The sequence below is a fragment of the Garra rufa genome, chromosome 4 (genome assembly GCF_049309525.1).
Source record: "Garra rufa chromosome 4, GarRuf1.0, whole genome shotgun sequence".
In the NCBI taxonomy this organism is placed as follows: Eukaryota; Metazoa; Chordata; class Actinopteri; order Cypriniformes; family Cyprinidae; genus Garra; species Garra rufa.
In genome coordinates, this window is record NC_133364.1 from 21,301,188 (window position 1) to 21,321,561 (window position 20,374).

The following is a 20,374-nucleotide window of genomic DNA, read 5'->3' on the forward strand; positions in this document are numbered from 1 at the left end:
TAGTAAAGAAAAAACCTTAAAAACAAAAAACACAAAAAAGTACATAAAATCAAATCAAACCAAATAAAAGTGAGACACAAAATAAATAAAAAAATTAATTACACACCCCAATTAGTAAATCTGAAAAAACATTGTTAGAACATTGTTTAAAAAAAAACTAAAACAAACACAAACACACAAAATAAAGCAAAACAAAAAAGCAACAAGGTGAATAAAATAAGTTAAAATAAAATAAATAATAAAATTTAAAAAATAAAATAAAATAAAATAAAATAAAATAATACAATACTAAATAAAAGAGAGATGAAAAACCCCAACTTAGGATAGAAAGATCTGAAAAAAAATCTAAATTAATAGAACATTGTTATTATTGTTAAAAACAAAACAAAACAAAACAAAAACAAAAGCAAACACAAAGCAAAAAAAAAAATAAAAAAATAAAATAAAAAAATTTAACTAATTAAAATGAAAGCATAAACAAATTAAAATAAAATAAATAACATGAAATAAAAAAAAAATAAAAAATGAGAACAACCCAGACAAATATTGAAATGTTAGACTTTTCTGGCGGTTTGTCTTTTTACTCCATCTTTTAAAAAGAGCATTTCTCAAACGGATTAAACTAATGTTGCTTTAATGTTGCAATAAGATTTAAATAAAATGAAGATCAAATAAAGAATTTGTTCTTTACAGATTCAGAACAGATCTCAACAACAAAAGGTTCCAAAAGGGTGTTTTTGCAGGGATGCCATAGAAGAACCATTTTTGGTTCCTCAAAGAACCTTTCAGTGAACAGTTCTTAAAAGAACCATTTTGAAGAACATTTTTAAAATCTAAAGAACTTATTTCAACTATAAAGGACCTTTTCTGGATTTGAAAGATTCCATGGATGTTCAAGGTTCTTCATGGAACCATCGATGCCAATAAAGAGCCTTTATTTTTCAGAGTGAATGATGCTCCAAATTCTCAAATCTGAAATCAAATCTGAGATTTCAACACGAATTCTAGCATTTCCTCCAACACCACATTATTTGGTCTAAAATCTCATCTGTGTACAGTACAGCACACCCATCCGAAACGACAACACTTGGACATCCTTCAGCCTCTCTCCTTTCAATCTCACAAAAAATCATGAGTGAATCAACTGTAAGATTACCCGTGCTCGTAACATCCCATTAAATTTCCCAGTACAGGGTGTTTAAACAGAAGAGAAAATATCTTCCGGTAGAGTCCCACTGTGGGTGGACAGCGCTGTAATTATGCAGCTCGGCATTGCTTGAGATGAGACTTTAACTACTGCCAGCTCTCACACTACTGCTTCATTATGTCTCATATTAGATTGGTGGAGTTTGCAGGAAGTTAGCGTGAGACTTCTTTCATTTGTTTCTTACAACATTTGTTGTTTGGAGACAGAAGGCTAAGTTTAGCAGTGCCTGTGTGAAGCCACGGTACTGTAGCAGCCACTAAGATCTGTTTAACCAAACCACTGATCATGTTTCTGCTAGTATGATTGTAATGTGTAGTGTTTTGACAAACAAGGTCTTTTTCCAATTTCTGAGTTGCTATGAAAGTCACAGTCATTTATGCTGCTCAATTAGTTGAGTTATTTGACATGTGCTACCTGTGACAGTCGTTTGTCCTCTGAGAAGCCCTGGATGCTTATGGGTATTGTAATCTGACGTCGTAACCTTTCTTCGTCCTTCAAGTCCTCACTCTACCCCATTACAATGAGTGACTAATTCAGTACATTTCCCAAGGTGCAGTTCTCCTTCCTACAATCTAATCCGTCAGTCTAGACCTTCATAGAAATTGAGTAAGACTACAAGCAGTGTTCAAATGGAAAAATAGATAGGATTAGATGCTTTGCAAATAAAAAATGGCAAGGCTAAACAATAATGTATAACCACCACTATATACAGTATACTGTAAAACTATACAAGATAAAGTTAAATATATATATTAAAATTTTATGGAAAATATTTGTAACATTTTAACATTTTCAAATGTTAAATTATATATATTATCTTAACATACTTTATTTTAATATTATTTATTTTTTCATTATTTTGTATAGTTTTACAAGTATACAAGTACATAACTTAAAATTATATAAATATCTTAAATAAACAAAAATAATTAAAATAATTCAACATTGTAACATTGAACCTAAAAAAAGAAAAAAGTAAATAGAATATAAAATAAAATAAAGATCAAACACCCCTAATCTAGTATAGAAAACCCTAAAAAAAGGAAAACAAAATAGTAAATAAAAAATCAATCAATCAATCAATCAATCAAATAAAGATTAAACACCCCAACTAGTGTAGAAAAACCTGGGGGGAAAACACATACAAAAAAAGGAGATAAATAAAATAAAATAAAATTAAATTAAATTAAAAATAAAATTAAAAATAAAATTAAAAATAAAATTAAATAAATAAATAACGATTAAACACCTCAACTAGTATAAATCCAGAAAAAAAAAACAAATCAAAACAAAAACACAAAAAAGTAAATAAAATAAACAAAGAAAAAAGCAAATAAAATAAAATGCTAAAAAAATAAAATAAAGATCAAACACTTCAACTAGTATAGAAAAACTTGACAAGAAACACAAAAAAAACATAAAGGAAAAAAGTAAATAGAATAAAATAAAAATAAAGATTAAACACCCCAAGAAAGAAAAAAAAAAAAAAAAAAAAAACACAAAACAGTAAATAAAATAAAATAAAATAAAATAAAATAAAACAAAATAAAATAAAATAAAATAAAATAAAATTAAATTTAATTAAATTAAATTAAATTAAATTAAATTAAATTAAAGAGAGTTCAAGCACCCCAGCTGGTGTACTAAAAACCTGGAAAAACAAAACACACAAAGAAAAAAGCAAATAAAATAAAATGATTTAAAAAAAGATCAAACACTTCAACTAGTTTAGAAAAACTTAAAAAAGAAACAAAAAAAAAAACACAAAGGAAAAAAGTAAATAGAATAAAATAAAAATAAAGATTAAACACCCCAACTAGATTAAAATAAAATAAAATAAAATAAAATAAAATAAAATAAAATAAAATAAAATAAAATAAAATAAAATAAAATAAAATAAAATAAAATAAAATAAAATAAAATAAAATAAAATAAAACAATAAAGATCAAACACCCCAACTAGTATAGAAAAACCCGGAAAAACTAAACTAAACAAACAAAAATTCACAAAAAAGCAAATAAAATAAAATAGAGATCAAACACCCCAATTTTAACATTAATTATTTTACTATTAAATATTTTGTCCGTTATCTTGTATAGTATTTTATATATAAATATTTTAAATACACAAATATATAGACATAAACATTTTAAAAAGTATTACTACCACAATTTCTTTCATTATCTTGCATAGTTTCACATGCTGACCTTTCCTCTTCATTAAGAAAAACATAAAGGCAAAAAAATAATAATAATAATAATAATTTATTATTAACAATAAAGCATAGGAAGTAGGTCAACAAGCTAACTGTACTGGAGTGAACTGTACGTCATTGAAACCCTACAAAACAACCCTGTGTTGTTTACTGATGTTATCCTGAAGCTCTCTGGCCCTTCACTGCACATCATCAAGAGAAAGACTGATAGGATAAGAAACAAGTGCGGAAAGAAGAGGGAACGGGCTCCCGCAGATAAATTTGGTGTGTACAGTATTGGCCCATGAGAGTCTGCAATCTAGTTTCCAGAAGCTCTAATGATATTGAGCTGTCTAAGAATCAGCGCACAGGACGGCAGAACTGGCTGGTGCTGTTTTATCTGCCATATCAAAGAGAGAGCAAACAAACACCCTTCCTTTCCATCTGTTCTTTCCCTTTTGATGGATGCAAGTGGCTCTCTCCTCTGTCTCTCCCTCGCTCTCTTTCTGTCCCGCTTTTTATTTTTTGTCCTTTTGATGCAGCATTTAGCAGTCAGGCTTTTAGATCACTGTGCATGCTTTTTCTTTCTAAAAAAGAGAAGCAGATACTTTGAATTTCCATACATAAACACACCGGCTCTGTTCCAAAACTTTGAGCTGCCCACCTAGACAGAACTTTAAGATACTTTCCTGACATAAAGGAGGTGTTGAGTTAAATAAATATGAGTATTAAAGGGATAGTTCACCCAAAAATGAAAATTACCCCATGATTTACATTTACTCAACCTTATGCCATCCTAGGTGTATATGACTTTCTTCTTTCAGGCGAATACAATCAGAGCCATATTAAAAAATGTTCTGGCAGTTCTAAGCTTTATAATGGCAGTGAATGGGTGTTGAGATTTTAAAGTCCAAAAAAGTGCATACATTCATCATAGAAAGTACTCCACACAGCACCAGGGGGTTAATTAAGGCCTTCTGAAGCAAATCGATGCATTTGTGTATGAAAAATATCCATATTTAATTTTTTTCAAACCTTAATCTCTTTCGCTAACTGTCACATGACGTACAACGTAGTGTAGCATAAGCTAATAAGTGACGAATGTGGAAGCGCAGAGGAGAGAGCAAAACAAACACCGGTCACTTAGAGATACAAAATGTGGATTTGTTAAGAAAAATGTCAGATGGTTATGATACAAGCCAAGAGGAGACTGGTTTTCTTATGTTGCAGGCATAAACAAAACTCGAGAGACTAGCATATTCTCACTGTAGCTTAGAAAGTTTTATATTACGGATATTTTTCTTACACAAAGGCATCGATTCTAGAGGTCGACCAATATATCGGGCCGATATTTGCCATTTTTTAATATATCGGCATCGGCCGATATCCGTGTTTGGTAGCGCCGATTTAAAGTCAGGCACGTCTGCTGGCAGCCCCGTGTTATTGCTGCAAACGCGCTGCTGTGAAGGACCCCAAGCCAAAACTTTATAAGATTCAATAACAGTTCTGAGAGATAAAGGTAAGGCTTAAATTCTGATATTTCAAAGTCCCATGGCCATATATTTATTATATATTACTAGTAAACTATGAAGTGTTGCTTTCACTTAGTGAAAGAAAAGCATAGAACCGTCGGGAACTGGCATAATGCTACGGCTGGTTAAAGGTTTGCTTGAAGTTAAGTTTAAGGACTGTAGTCGAAAACGATCAGCAGCTTGCTTTGCTAACATATTAGCCCCAGTGTTATGAGTTCTGTTTTATTTTTCCTGTATTGGAGTCGGAGAATTTCACTCTGTGCGTGGGGTGAAGAAGGCGGAAGCTCTCACAGACAATGCAGCGTTGTGATTCCTCGCTCGGAGACAGTGATGCTCGGATGGTGGTTATATCCGCGGGTCGGGTAATAAAAAAAAATGCATTCTAAATACTTGTGGGTGGGTCGCGCATGGATGAGATAAATCAATAATGATGTAAACATTAACTACATTTTCTAAAATCTGAATCTTGAGTTATGTGGTCAGGACCGTGGCGCCGGCTTCCTTTTAAATATATTTTGATGACTGCACCTGATGTGCCCGCGCCGTCCTATTCTTTACCCCAGATACTGCGAGTTTATACCTATGGTCACGTCCAGATTTCAGTAAATGTTATTGTTTCGCATGGATTTGGCTTAATAGCACCAGTGATTAAGCCTATGTAAATGTGCAGCGATGTGAAGATCAGCTGTTAAAATGAACCATCCATTCATCATATTATCATGCAAAACTAAGAATTAGAATAATTGTACTGGGAAGATCGTGTGCGGTTTGCTAAATCAGAGAAAAATATAGGTGCAGGTGGGTGGCAGGCGGATTATACTATTGCCTGATTTTGCTTTATTTCGCTTTATTTTTTCGTCAAAACTAGTCTGAAACAAGTCACAACTGAGCCGCTGTGCATCTCCATTTAAACACAGCGTTGTTTAGTTTATGAATGAGCGTTTTTAAACAAATCTAGTGAAATGATTCAATTGTTCATTCATAAGTCACTTGCTTTATTCAGGAATGAATCAGCTGTTCGAACGAATCAAATGAATGATATGATTTAGTAATTAAATCAGTGTTTTGCCGCCACCTGCTGACAGATCCTTTCAGTTATATAAATCATTTAATATTTCTGTATTCAAAATGTTATATTTAAAACATTAATCTTAACATTAATCTCAGCTCTTAAACTTTTATGTAAATGATTGACAGTTTTTATATTGTCTGTTTTATATATTTAATACTTGGTCAGTTTGATTTGTTTGGTTAACTTTGGTTAAATCTTTTATAATAATACTGTGCAGTGCACAAAATCAAGATCCGAAAGATGGTTCATTGTGTTCATTGTTCATGATGTTAAGTTTAGAAATGATGTGCATCCACTTATTATTAGTGTGACATTTTAGCATGCAAATAAAGTGGAGAACTTCAAGATATCGGCTCATAAAATCGGCAGCACATATCGGCCATCGGCTGACCCTGACCTCTAAACATCGGCATCGGTTATAGAAAAGCCCATATCGGTCGATCTCTAATCGATTCACTTCAGAAGGCCTTTATTAACCCCCTGGAGCTGTGTGGAGCACTTTTTTATGATGATAGATGCACTTTTTTGGGCTTCAAAATCTCAACACCCATTCACTGCCATTATAAAGCTTGGAAGGGCCAGGACATTTTTTAATATAACTCTGATTGTATTCATCTGAAAGAAAAAAGTAATTTACACTACCAGTCAAAAGTTTTTGAACAGTAAGATTTCTAATGTTTTCTAATGCTTACCAATTCTGTATTTATTTGATTCGAAGAACAGCAAAAACTGTAAAATCTTGAAATATTTTTACTATTTAAAATAACTGCTTTCCATTTAAGTATATTTAAAAATTTTATTTATTCCTGTGATTTCAAAGCTGAATTTCTGGCATCATTACTCCAGTCACCTGATCCTTTTCTTTTGCTGCTCCAAAAATATTAAGTATTATGTGGAAATCAGCTAAATAGAAATTTTCCAGTTTCTTTGATACATAGAAAGTTCAGAAGTCTATCTGATAGAGAAATCTTTTGTAACTATATAAATGTCTTTATCATCACTTTTGATCAATTTATCAAAAACAAGAACAAATACAGACAAAAATAAAGAACAAAAGAGTGAATAAAAATAAAATAAAAGTGAGATCAAACACCCCAATTAGTATAGAAAAACTTGAAAAAACACAAATAAAAATTTAAAATAAAGTAATAAAATAAAGATCAAACACCCCAACTAGTATAAAAAACACGAAAAAACAAAACAAAAAACACAAAAAAGTAAATTAAATATAATAATATAAAGAGAGATCAAACACCTTAACCAGTTTGAACTATTATTAGAACATTGTTATTCCAAACTTTTGTTAGAAAAATAAATAAATAAATATAATAATAATAATAATAATAATAATAATAATAATAATAATAATAATAATAATAATAATAATATGTATATAATTTTAACATGAATTGTTTTACTATTGTTTATTTTTGTTATTTTGTATAATTTTACTAGTAAACAAATACATATCTTTTTTAAAATTATAAAGATATTGTAAATACACTCAAAAAACATTATTATTATTATTATTATTATTATTATTATTATGTTGAAAACAGCTGAGTATAATTTTTTCAGGTTTCTTTGATGAATAGAAAGTTCAGAATAACTAGTATAGAAAAACCTTAAAAAGCAAAACAAAAAAACACACAAACTAAATAAAATAAAATAAAATAAAAGAGAAATCAAACACCCCAACTAGCAAACACCTGAAAGAAAAAACACAAAGAAAAAAGGTAAATAAAATAAAATAAAGATCAAACACCCCAACTAGTACAGAAAAAAATAATAATAATAAAAAAACAAAACAAAACAAAAAACACAAAAAAGACACTCAAACTGGTATAGAAAAATATGGAGAAAAAAATACAAAAACAAAGAAAATCACTTTAAACAATCATATCACAATCATCACTTTTTATTTTAGAGCATCCATGCTAAATAAAAGTATCAATTTCTATCATTTCTGGAGTAATGATGCTAAAATTTTAGCTTTGATCACACAAATAAATTACATTTTAAAATATATTATATAGTTATTTCAAATAGTAAAAATATTTTGCAATATTACTGCTGTTGAAAATCATTAAAAATCTTACTGTTCAAAAACTTTTGACTGGTAGTGTACATCTAGAATTCCTTGAGGGTGAGTAAATCATTAAGTATTTTGCATTTCTGGGTAACTTATCCCTTTGTAATTATTAGTATAAAGTATCAAAAAACTGATCAAACTAGACTGTTCTAGATGAGTCACTAAGAGGTCCCATTTCCGTTTAGTTATGTAAAACATAGACAACAAGGCAACTAAGTAGCTTTTCATGTGCATACAGGACACTTTTAATGAACAGGGTAGAAAATAGCATAGGCAGCTTTTAAGAACACAGTTATATGGAGGTTGGATCAGTTGGATAAAAAAGCAATGTCCAGAAAACAGCTGGAGAGAGAGAGAGAGAGCTTGAAGAAACAGAGATTGACAAGGAAGGGTTCATGTTTGTAAGCCGAATTGCTGTAATTGGAATAAAGTCGAGAGAGAGTGAGAGAGTGGCATGAGTGAGACATATTTGCTGCTTACGTGATTTGATTGACGTTTAGAAAAACGCGGCCTCCATCAGCAGCCAGCACCCTCAGTTTCCTGTTAGACAACACAGCATCCCGGCCGCACGTCAAGCAGCCTCTGTTAACTCACATCGACCGTGCAGACAGCTGCTGATGGATGGCTCCAAATTAAAGACTCCCACTGATCAACTTAACTGAGCTGCCAATCAATCAATCAGAATAATCCAACCACAGCGGCCCACAGTCACGTTCGGCCTCGAGAACAGTCAGGCCCCATCCAGCAGATATTGATTAGAACAAGACATGATCTGTGGCCGTCGTGAGCCCGAGGGGTCACTCAGGAAAGAACGTGAACCAGAACAGGAACAGGAATGTGAACAGAACTACATGATTGGCAAGATATGCTCAGCTTCATAGTGACAGGTGACTTCCTGTGGTGGAATAAAAGTTCTCTAGAAAAAGCACTTCCTTTAATAGGATGTTTCGTATTGGATGAGTTTGGAGATAATGTGATTCAGCCAAGAACTGCCCACTTTAGATGCAGGTTAATCTAATACAGCTGGCGCCTCAATAGCAAACTGACTGGCTATTTACTGTACACAAAACAAAGCAGATTCTGCAGACAGCTGTCAGAAAAGTGCCATAAGTCAAGATTTTCGTGTGTCGTGTGAAGTCGTGTGTGCTGGCTGTCAAGCGAGGTGGGAGATTATCTGACAAACATGTCTAGAGCTATTCTTACAAGCCTTTTTGGAAATGGATTCACACCCTGTTATGATATTTACTGGAGTTTGAGCGACTCCATAAATAACGTTTCTGAGCTGTAGGACTAAGAAACTATGTTGTATGTCTGATCTATTTTGGCATGTAAGGCCACTAATCAGTTTTTGCAAAAATTGTTCAACATAAAATCCAAAACTTTAGCACATTTACTTTGCCCTAACAAAGTTTATGGTCTTATTCTGAGGCAACTTTGCTTTTCAGTTATTATATTTGGACCTCAAAAGACCACAAAATATTATTATTAATAAAAATAAAAAAAAATCTAAGAAGGGCATGCAAGTTATAAAGTCAGAATGATGAGATATAAGGACAGAATTGTGGATTATAAACTCACAAATTGGACTTTTTTCTCAGAATTATAAGATATAAACCCACGATTGTGAGTTACAAAGTCAAAACTGTTAGATATAAACTCGCAATTGCATGTTATAAAGTCAAAATTGAGAGATATAAACATACAACTCTCAGAAATTAAATTAGAATTGCAAGATAAACTCGCAATTCTAACATTTCTCAGAATTGCATGATATAAACTTGCAACTGTGAGTTATAAAGTCAAAATTGCGAGATCTAAGGTCAGAATTGCGGAACATATACTCACAATTATGACTTTTTTCATAATTTTCATCTCCCAATTGTAAGACATAAGCTATTACAAGTTTATAAAGTCCAATTCCAAAGGGAAAAAAGATATTTCCTCAGAATTGTGAGTGTATATCTCACAATTCTCACTTTATATTGTCAGAATTGCAAGATATGGACTTGCAATAATGAAAAAAAAGTATTAGTATTTAGTTCTCAGAATTTATATCACGCAATTCTGAGAAAAAAAGGCCAAATTGTGAGTTTATACATTGCATTTCTGACTATTTTTATTCAGTGGCGAAAATGGGCTTCCATACTATTCAACAAAGAATCTTTAAAAAAAATGTAATATAGTTTCTACCAATAAAAAGGCAGTACAAGTGTTTTCATCAATTAAAATAATTTGTAATAAATGTTTCAGCTTTGCCATCACAGGAACAGATAACATTTTAAAACAGTTACTCTAATAAAACTATAAAATCTACTCTAATCTATAAAAAAAGAAAACTTTTTAAACAAGTAGCTTCAGTGCTTAACTTGAATTAGCTGCATTTAATTGCATTTTCTTCTTGACTCACTAGAGATGCCAAACTTGGTGTACTTGTGAATCTTCTAATTATAGGCAGGATGCGTAAGAAACTCCAGTGAGTCACTGAAATCTTTTTTGTCCTGAATGTATTGAAGAGAGAAAAGAACACAAGCAAGCCTATGTTTGTTGGTGGACAGCAGGGGGGAAACACTGGATAAAGACTACTTTAAATGAGGTGACATGAGGACAGCATCCAGTCTAGGCATTGTGACGGGAGGTAGAGACAATCTGCCAAAAATACACACACACACATGGACAGAGAAGCAAAGAGCCATGCTGTCCTTACCACAGCCAGCCATTACAGATCCAATGACCTAAGAGCAGTTATTTCCATCATATGAGGCACACCAGTGCTTCCATATCCATTAAAACAAGAGCACTTAATTCAGACCAATTAAACATGACAGGGGAAAGCCAGCAGAGGAAAAAAAGACAGTAAGAGAGAGACAGAGAGAGTGAGTGAAAGGTCAATACTTTCATTTAGTCATCAGGGTGAGCTGTCAGCAATGTGTTTAATGCTGACCAATAAAAGCAGCTCCACACCGACTGCCTTATACATCACCTGCACTTTAGGGGCAAGAGTTAAACATTTATAACACTGAATGACCCTGCTTAAGCACACACAACATGTAATATTTCTCCACATGTGAGAAATGAGCCAGCATAATGATATCTAATGATTTCTATTCATACATTATTGGAAAATGCTCTTGAAATGTAGTTTTTAGGGCACACAGTGTACAGTTTATCATGAAAGAAAATCAAAAGGACAGAGTGTATCGACCAAACTAATTAACTTTTAGCTTCAAGAAGCCCTGCCAACATTCAGGACCCGGTTTTATCAGAGCTGGATCAATGCTGGTCGATCCAAGCTGGATCTTTCTGCAAGATCTAATTTACTAACAATATAAACTACTGGAGGGGTTTGAACGGAGCAGAGAAAAACAATGGCTATGTTTGGAACACAAGCTATACTGAAACTACACCATATACTGCCTGCTACTCTTAAAAATATATATTTTTAAAGAGTCTTTTGAAAATACTGTACATGTAGTACATTAATACATGCACTACACTGTGGGATACAGTTTTCCATGTTGTGCGTTTTGGTTGTATGCTTTTCATTTTTGCAAATGTAGTAGATTTGAGCATTTTATGCCCAAAAGTTATGCCCAACTTTCTAGCAAAAGTAGCATTTAAGTATTCTGAGCACCAGAGACACATGGAATACATCGCAACAGGAAATATGCATGATTAAAGCAAATTTCATTGTCTTGCATGGTCCTAACTGGAAGCACATTTCTGCCACTTTATAAAAAATGGCAATTGCAAGTTTTTATTTTACAATGATTTTTTTTCTCGCAATTGCAAGTTTATGCCTCACAATTCTGAGAAAAAAAAGTTGAGACAAACTCGCAATTGCAAGAAAAAAGTCAGAATTGTGTGATACAAAATCACATTTGTGAGAAAAAAAAAGTCAGAACTGCGAGATATAAACTCACAAATTGCGAGAAAAATAGTCCGAATTATGATACAAACAAGTCAGAATTGTGATATACAAACTTGCAATTGCGAGAAAAAAGTCAGAATTGTGAGATACAAATTCGTATTTGCAAGAAGAAAAGTCAGAATTGTGAGATATAAACACATTTTTGAGAAAAAAAAAGTCAGAACTCACAAATTGCGAGAAAAATGGTCAGAATTATGATACAAACTCGCATTTGCAGGAAAAAAAGTCAAAACTGTGAGATATAAACCCACAACTGTGAGAAATACAGTCAGAATTATGATATACAAATTCGTATTTGCAAGAAGAAAAGTCAGAATTGTGAGATATAAATACATTTTTGAGAAAAAAACGTCAGAACTGCGAGATATAAACAAGAAAAATAGTCAGAATTGTGATACTAACTCACATTTGCATTCAAAAATATGGAATTTTAAGATACAAACTCGCAATCAGAGGCGCCGCTCGCAATTTTGGGCCCTATGACAAAATATGAGGTTGGGCCCCCCCTACCACACAAAAGCAGATCTCTGGGGGCCCCTAAAAGGCGTGGGCCCTTAGAATTGTCCTAACTTACCCCCCCCTTAGCGGCGCCCCTGCTCGCAATTACGAGAAAAAAGTCAGAACTGCAAATATAAAATCACAATTGCAAGAAAAATAGTCGTAATTATGAAATACAAACTAATTTGTGAGAAAAAAGTCAGAACTTCGAGATATAAACTGACAATTTGCAACAAAAATAGTCATAATTATGACAAATTCATATTTGCAAGAAAAAAGTCAGAGTTGTGAGATACAAACTCGCAATTGTGAGAAAAAGTCAGAATTATGACATACAAACTTACATTTTTGAGAAAAAAAGTCAGCACTGCGAGAAATAAACTCAATTGTGAGTAAAATAGTCCGAATTATGAGATACAAACTCAAATTTGCAAGAAAAAAAGTCAGAAATATGAGATACAAACTCGCAATTGTGAGAAAAAAGTCAGAATTATGAGATACAAACAACTGCAAGAAAAAAAGTCAGAAATATGAGATACAAACTCGCAAGTTTGAGAAAAAAGTCAGAATTATGAAATACAAACAACTGCAAGAAAAAAAGTCAGAAATATGAGATACAATGAAACAAAAATATTTTGAGTTTGGCGATAAGCCACACAAACTGTTATCTAGACAGCTACGAAAGCTTGAAAATGACCGTACAATTAATCGGATTAAATCTGAATCTGGGAGTTATTTATTATCTCCCAAAGAAATTAACAATTATTTTAAACAGTATTATGAATCATTGTACGCTAGCAATACAAAGGAGGATCCCTCTACTATGGATAATTTCTTAAACAGCTGTAACTTACCAACGCTAGATCAAGAAGATAGAGAATTTCTTGGAGCTGACTTAACATTAAATGAACTAAAGAATACCATAAAGTCACTTAAGGTGGGTAAATCCCCCGGCCCCGATGGAATTCCCTGTGAGGTATATAAAACATTTAACAATCTGTTGGGGCCATACATGCTTAATATGTTCTCTCAGGCTTTGGAGGAGGGACAATTACCCCAGTCATTTAATGAAGCAGTAATCACAGTTATACCCAAGAAAGGGAAGGATCCAGAGGAGGTCGGGGGGTACAGGCCAATCTCTTTGATTAACGTAGACCAAAAAATTTTAGCTAAAACATTAGCCATCAGAGTGAATACGTTGTTAGGAAAACTGGTGAAACCTGACCAGACTGGCTTTGTTTCGGGTCGTAATTCTTTTAATAATCTTCGTCGTCTCTTTAATATCTTATATTCTTCCCAGACGAATAGGTCTGACTTAGTGATCTTGTCTTTAGATGCCGAAAAGGCATTTGACCAGGTAGAGTGGCCTTACCTTTTTGCTATGTTACAGAAATTTAACATAGGGAAGAGATTCATCTCTTGGTTAAAAACTTTATACAAAAACCCTAGGGCGCGGATACTCACAAATAGAATTTTGTCACCTTCCTTTGCTTTGTTCAGGGGTACACGTCAAGGTTGCCCGCTTTCTCCCCTTCTCTTTGCCTTGGCTATTGAGCCTCTAGCTGAAGCTATTCGTTCTGATCAGAGAATTCATGGGCTTCGAACTAAAACCACTGTTAATAAAATTTCTTTATACGCGGATGATGTCCTGTTATATGTGACTAAGCCGACAACTAGTATTCCTGTAATATTAAACGTCATTGAACAATTTGGCTCATTTTCAGGCTATAAAATTAATTTAAACAAAAGTGAACTCATGCCAGTGGGCCTTAAAGATCTCTCACAGATTTATCCAGTGCGATTTAAAATAGCTAAAGATAGATTTACTTATTTAGGGATTGTGGTAACTGATGTCACGACCGGCTTTGCCGTGCTGCTGTGCAGCTTGTCGTTTGTCTCTGTTTTGTGGTTGCCATCTGTCTGTCGGTCTTAGTCCTACAGGTGGAGCTGTAACGTGGCCGTGAAGGTTAATGGAGGACCTGTTAAAAGAGGCCTTCCGGGGTCTCACTGGCTCTCTCTCGTTCGGGCCGTCGGTCCGTGCGGCTGGTTGCTGCCTCGCTCCTTATCCTTACCTCCGCTCACCACACGTTTCATTCTACTGACGAACACTACACCTTTGGTTAACCATTACATTTACTGATACATCTTTGTCTGTCTTGAACACTGAATTAGACCAGTCAAAAACCCCTGCCAGTTTGGTGGATTATGTTAATGGTTTCCGCCGTAAATTATGTTTGTCTTGGAAGTTGGCTAGTGAACATCTGAGTGCGGCTCAGGACAAAATGAAACAGCGGTATGATCGCAAGGCAGAGGCCAGGGTGTTTAATCCTGGTGATCAGGTGGTAGCGTTGCTGCCCATCCCAGGTTCGCCTTTAACAGCGAAGTACTCGGGCCCTTTTACGATCATGCGTAAAGTCTCTGAGACAAATTATTTGTTGTCTACTCCTGAACGCAGAAGATCAACGCAGCTTTGCCATATTAATTTGCTGAAGCCGTACTACTCTTCATCTCCGGGGGTGGCGAGTGATCATGCAAACAGTCCTGTAGGATTGGCTGTAGTAGAGGGGCTGCCGAACGTCGCTCAGGTGGCAGCTGAGGATGGGGTGCAGTTTCCGGACGATGCAGTTTTACATGGGTGCTTGAATAACACACAGAAGTTGGCTGAACTGGATAGTATGTTGGGGCATTTAAGTGGGAAACAGCTTGATGAGTTAAAGTCTTTAATTTTTGAATTTTCGTCTTTATTTTCCGACACTCCGACCTGTACAAGTTTAATCGAGCACGATATTGACACACAGGGTGCCCGCCCGGTTAAGCAGAGGTTTTATCGACTGCCTCTGGAGAAGCGTAAAAGTATGGAGGCCAGTGTACAATATCTTCTCGATAATGGTCTAGCCAAACCATCCTATTCTAGCTGGGCATCACCGTGTTTGTTGGTTAAAAAATCAGATCAAACATATAGGTTTTGTACAGATTATAGGAAGGTTAATGCATTGACAAAGCCCGATTCCTTTCCACTGCCTCGTATTGAGGATTGTGTGGACCAGGTCGGTAGTGCACTGTACGTTAGTAAATTTGATTTGTTAAAGGGGTATTACCAGGTACCGCTAACACCGAGAGCGCAGGAGGTGTCTGCATTTGTTACGTCTTCTGGGTTGTACTCTTATTCTAGGATGAGTTTTGGTCTTCGGAACGCCCCCTCAACCTTTCAGCGTCTCATGAACAGGGTAGTTGCAGGGTTGGAGGGTTGTGCCGTGTATTTAGACGATGTGGTCTGTTACGCTGATACTTGGGGTGACCATCTGGCACGTATTCGTGCACTGTTCCAGAGGTTGGTGGCAGCAACTCTTACTGTGAACCTTGCCAAATGTGAGTTCGCCCAGGCCACTGTCGTTTATTTAGGTAAGGTGGTTGGCCAAGGTAAGGTGCGGCCCGTAAATGCGAAGGTTGTGGCCATAGATAACTTTCCCCCGCCGGCCACAAAGAAAGAATTGATGCGCTTTTTGGGTATGATCGGTTATTACCGTAATTTTTGTTGCAACTTTTCTACGGTTGTTTCCCCACTGACCAATTTATTGAAGAGCACAGCTAAGTTTGTTTGGTCATCCGAGTGTCATCAGGCATTTCAAAATGCCAAGTTGTTGTTAAGTTCGTCGCCAGTCTTGGCAGCACCCAAATTGGATCAGCCATTCCAGCTGCAGGTTGACGCGAGTCAGGTTGGGGCGGGTGCTGTTCTTTTACAGAGCGATGAGAATGGGGTTGATAAACCTGTTTGTTATTTTTCGCGCAAATTCAACAAACACCAGTTTAATTACTCCGTTATTGAAAAGGAGGCTTTGGCGCTAATTTGGGCACTTCAACACTTCGAGGTTTATGTGGGTGGGGGTTTACATCCAATCGTGGTTTATTCGGACCATAATCCCCTCACTTTCCTCCAGTCAGTAAAGAATTCCACGAACCAACGGCTCTTACGTTGGGCACTATTTTTACAACCTCTTCGTTTAGTTATTCGGCACATCCGCGGCGTGGAGAATGTGTTAGCTGATGCACTCTCTCGCGCCCCGGATGAGTCAGTTTAATGGTGTCTGTTTTTCCTGCTCAATCTGTGTCTGTTCTGCTTGCCTTAAATAGCTGTCCATGGTACCGGGATTTGCTGGTTGCAGGATGTGGTAAAGGTGGAGTGGGTGAGAATGGTCACTGTTGGTCCAGTTGCCCTGTTATGAATGAGGTGCACTTGGGGATGGTGGTATGAATGAATTAGTCTTTCCTGTGTGTGAATGTTAGTTAAATTAGTTTATTCATTTTCAATATTAATTTGATTTTGTATAATTTTGTTGCGGTTATTGTGGGAACTTGATGTTTTTTTCAGAGTCCCATTAAGATGGGTCTCTGTCTTTAAAGGGGGGGTGATGTCACGACCGGCTTTGCCGTGCTGCTGTGCAGCTTGTCGTTTGTCTCTGTTTTGTGGTTGCCATCTGTCTGTCGGTCTTAGTCCTACAGGTGGAGCTGTAACGTGGCCGTGAAGGTTAATGGAGGACCTGTTAAAAGAGGCCTTCCGGGGTCTCACTGGCTCTCTCTCGTTCGGGCCGTCGGTCCGTGCGGCTGGTTGCTGCCTCGCTCCTTATCCTTACCTCCGCTCACCACACGTTTCATTCTACTGACGAACACTACACCTTTGGTTAACCATTACATTTACTGATACATCTTTTATTTTGTTAAATAAACACGTTTGTTAAATGTAGCGATCGGTGTGGTCTCCCTTTAATGTTATGATCACTGTATGAGCCAAGTGGTCTTAACACTAAGAAGTTTAGTGCCTTAAGAGAAGCAAATTACGCTCCCCTTTTAGAAAAATTGAAGAGAAATATTCAATTCTGGAGGACTCTTCCCGTTTCGTTAATTGGCCGAATAAATGCGATTAAGATGGTTTTTCTCCCGCAGCTATTATATCTGTTCCAGAACATCCCCTTGTTTCTTCCTAAGTCCTTTTTTAAGCAACTTGATAAAATTATCCTGCCCTTTATCTGGAATTATAAAAATCATAGAATTAAACAAGTACATCTTTCCAAATCTAGAAATGTGGGGGGTCTTGCCTTTCCAAATTTTCGCTGTTATTATTGGGCAGTTAATCTTAGAACTATATCAACAATATTAAGTGATAAAACTGGACAACTGGACTGGCTTAGATTAGAACAGGATGAATGTACCCCTTACGATCTTGGTGCCGTTATTCTTTCACCAGTAAAATGTAAAAAAGAAATTTATAGAAGCAGCCCTGTCATTAACAGTGCTATTCTTACTTGGAAACAAATTAGAACTCATTTTGGGGTGGAGTCATTACCTTTATCAATTCCCATAGCTGATAATCCCTCTTTTATACCCTCCACACTAGATAAAGGTTTTAACCAATGGAGAGATGTTGGAATTCACACAATAGGTGATCTTTATCAAGATGGTAATTTTGCCTCTTTTGAAAAAATACAGGAAAAATATAAACTTCATAGAAGTAATTTTTTTAGGTTCCTGCAAGTCAGGAACTATGCACAATCCTACTTAAAGAGGTTCACAATAAATAATCCTTCTTGTCTTGACATCTGTCTTAAGGACTATTTTGGTAAGGAGAAAATGATTTCCTGCATATACAATACCCTTCAGTCCTCTCAAATACCTGTGACATCCACAATCAAAGGTTTATGGGAGGAAGAATTAGGTTCAGAGATCTCGAATGAGATATGGGCAGATGGTCTGGAAGAAATCAACAGGTGTTCCATAAACTCCAGACACTGTCTCATTCAATTCAAAATCTTGCATAGATTACATTACTCTAAAACAAAATTATCCAAAATATTTCAGGGTGTCTCCCCAAAATGTGATAAATGCAAGACAGCTGATGCAACCCTGCTTCATAGTTATGCATTATGTCCTAGTCTTCAAGACTTTTGGTCTAAGATTTTCAGTGCTATCTCTGAAATCACTAATCAATCTATTGAACCTGATGAGTTTTTAATTGTGTTTGGAGTGTCAAGACATGAGCTCGGTTTGTCCAAGTCACAAAAACAATTTCTTTCTTATGGTCTTTTAACGGCCAAAAAACTTATTTTAACTTTCTGGAAAAATAAATCGCCTCCACCTTTCCAGCTTTGGCTCAACGAACTCTCAAAGACACTTCACTTAGAACGTATACGGTTCCACTTACAAAATAAAACACATCAATTTGCCAAAACATGGGAACCCTTCATTAGGTATTTAGAGGGGGGAGACAAAAGAGACTCAGAGGAAGGAGATGTTGACTCCGAGTGATACCTAATGCCAATTCCCAACTAACTGTAGTAGTTTTCCCCATGGGGTGCTTATATAGCAGACGGAAGGGGTGGGTGGGGTGTTAGTGTTGTTTTGTTTTCGTTTTCTTTTCTGTATGTTGAAATAGACACTTTTATATGTGTATTCAGGTCGTATATGCTTGTATAGTAAGACCAAGAACACTGTATTGCATGTTAATATATACCTGTGTATACTTAATATTTGCAGATGTAGATAATATTTGTTTAACCTTGTATGTAAAAAATATGGAGGACCTTTTGATCTTTAACAATTGTGTATTACTGATATTTCTCCAATAAAAAAAAAAAAAAAAAAAAAAAAAAAAAAAAAAGAAATATGAGATACAAACTCGCAATTGTGAGAAAAAAGTCAGAATTATGAAATACAAACAACTGCAAGAAAAAAAGTCAGAATTATGAGATACAAACTCACAACTGAGAGAAAAAAAGTCAGAATTATAAGATACAAACTCACAACTGAGAGAAAAAAAGTCAGAATTATGAGATACAAACAACTGCAAGAAAAAAAGTCAGAATTATGAGATACAAACTCGCAAGTTTGAGAAAAAAGTCAGAATTATGAAATACAAACAACTGCAAGAAAAAAAGTCAGAAATATGAGATACAAACTCGCAATTGTGAGAAAAAAGTCAGAATTATGAAATACAAACAACTGCAAGAAAAAAAGTCAGAATTATGAGATACAAACTCACAACTGAGAGAAAAAAAGTCAGAAATATGAGATACAAACTCGCAATTGTGAGAAAAAAGTCAGAATTATGAGATACAAACAACTGCAAGAAAAAAAGTCAGAATTATGAGATACAAACTCGCAAGTTTGAGAAAAAAGTCAGAATTATGAAATACAAACAACTGCAAGAAAAAAAGTCAGAAATATGAGATACAAACTCGCAATTGTGAGAAAAAAGTCAGAATTATGAGATACAAACAACTGCAAGAAAAAAAGTCAGAATTATGAGATACAAACTCGCAAGTTTGAGAAAAAAGTCAGAATTATGAAATACAAACAACTGCAAGAAAAAAAGTCAGAATTATGAGATACAAACTCGCAATTGTGAGAAAAAAGTCAGAATTATGAGATACAAACAACTGCAAGAAAAAAAGTCAGAATTATGAGATACAAACTCGCAAGTTTGAGAAAAAAGTCAGAATTATGAAATACAAACAACTGCAAGAAAAAAAGTCAGAATTATGAGATACAAACTCACAACTGAGAGAAAAAAAGTCAGAATTATAAGATACAAACTAGCTTTTATAAGAAAATTAGAATTGCAAGTTTTTATTGTGCAATTTTGAGTTTATTTCTCACAATTGCGAGTTCATATCCCGCTATTCTGAGTTTATAATTCGCAGTTGAGAGTTTATATCTCACAGTTCTGAGAAAAAAATCTGAATTGCGAGATGTAAGTTTGCAATTGCAAAAAAAAAAGTCAGAATTGAGAGATAAAAAGTCGCGATTACCTTTTTTTCTATTTTATTCAGTGGCAGAAACGGGCTTCCATATGTAAC

General features: G+C 34.8%; 1 protein-coding gene across 1 annotated transcript in view; it reads right to left on the reverse strand.

Annotated features, from left to right (window-relative positions):
- The window catches only part of cacna2d1a (calcium channel, voltage-dependent, alpha 2/delta subunit 1a), a 150,021-nt gene that overhangs the window by 94,359 nt on the left and 35,288 nt on the right, over positions 1–20,374 (reverse strand). The window lies entirely within an intron of this gene.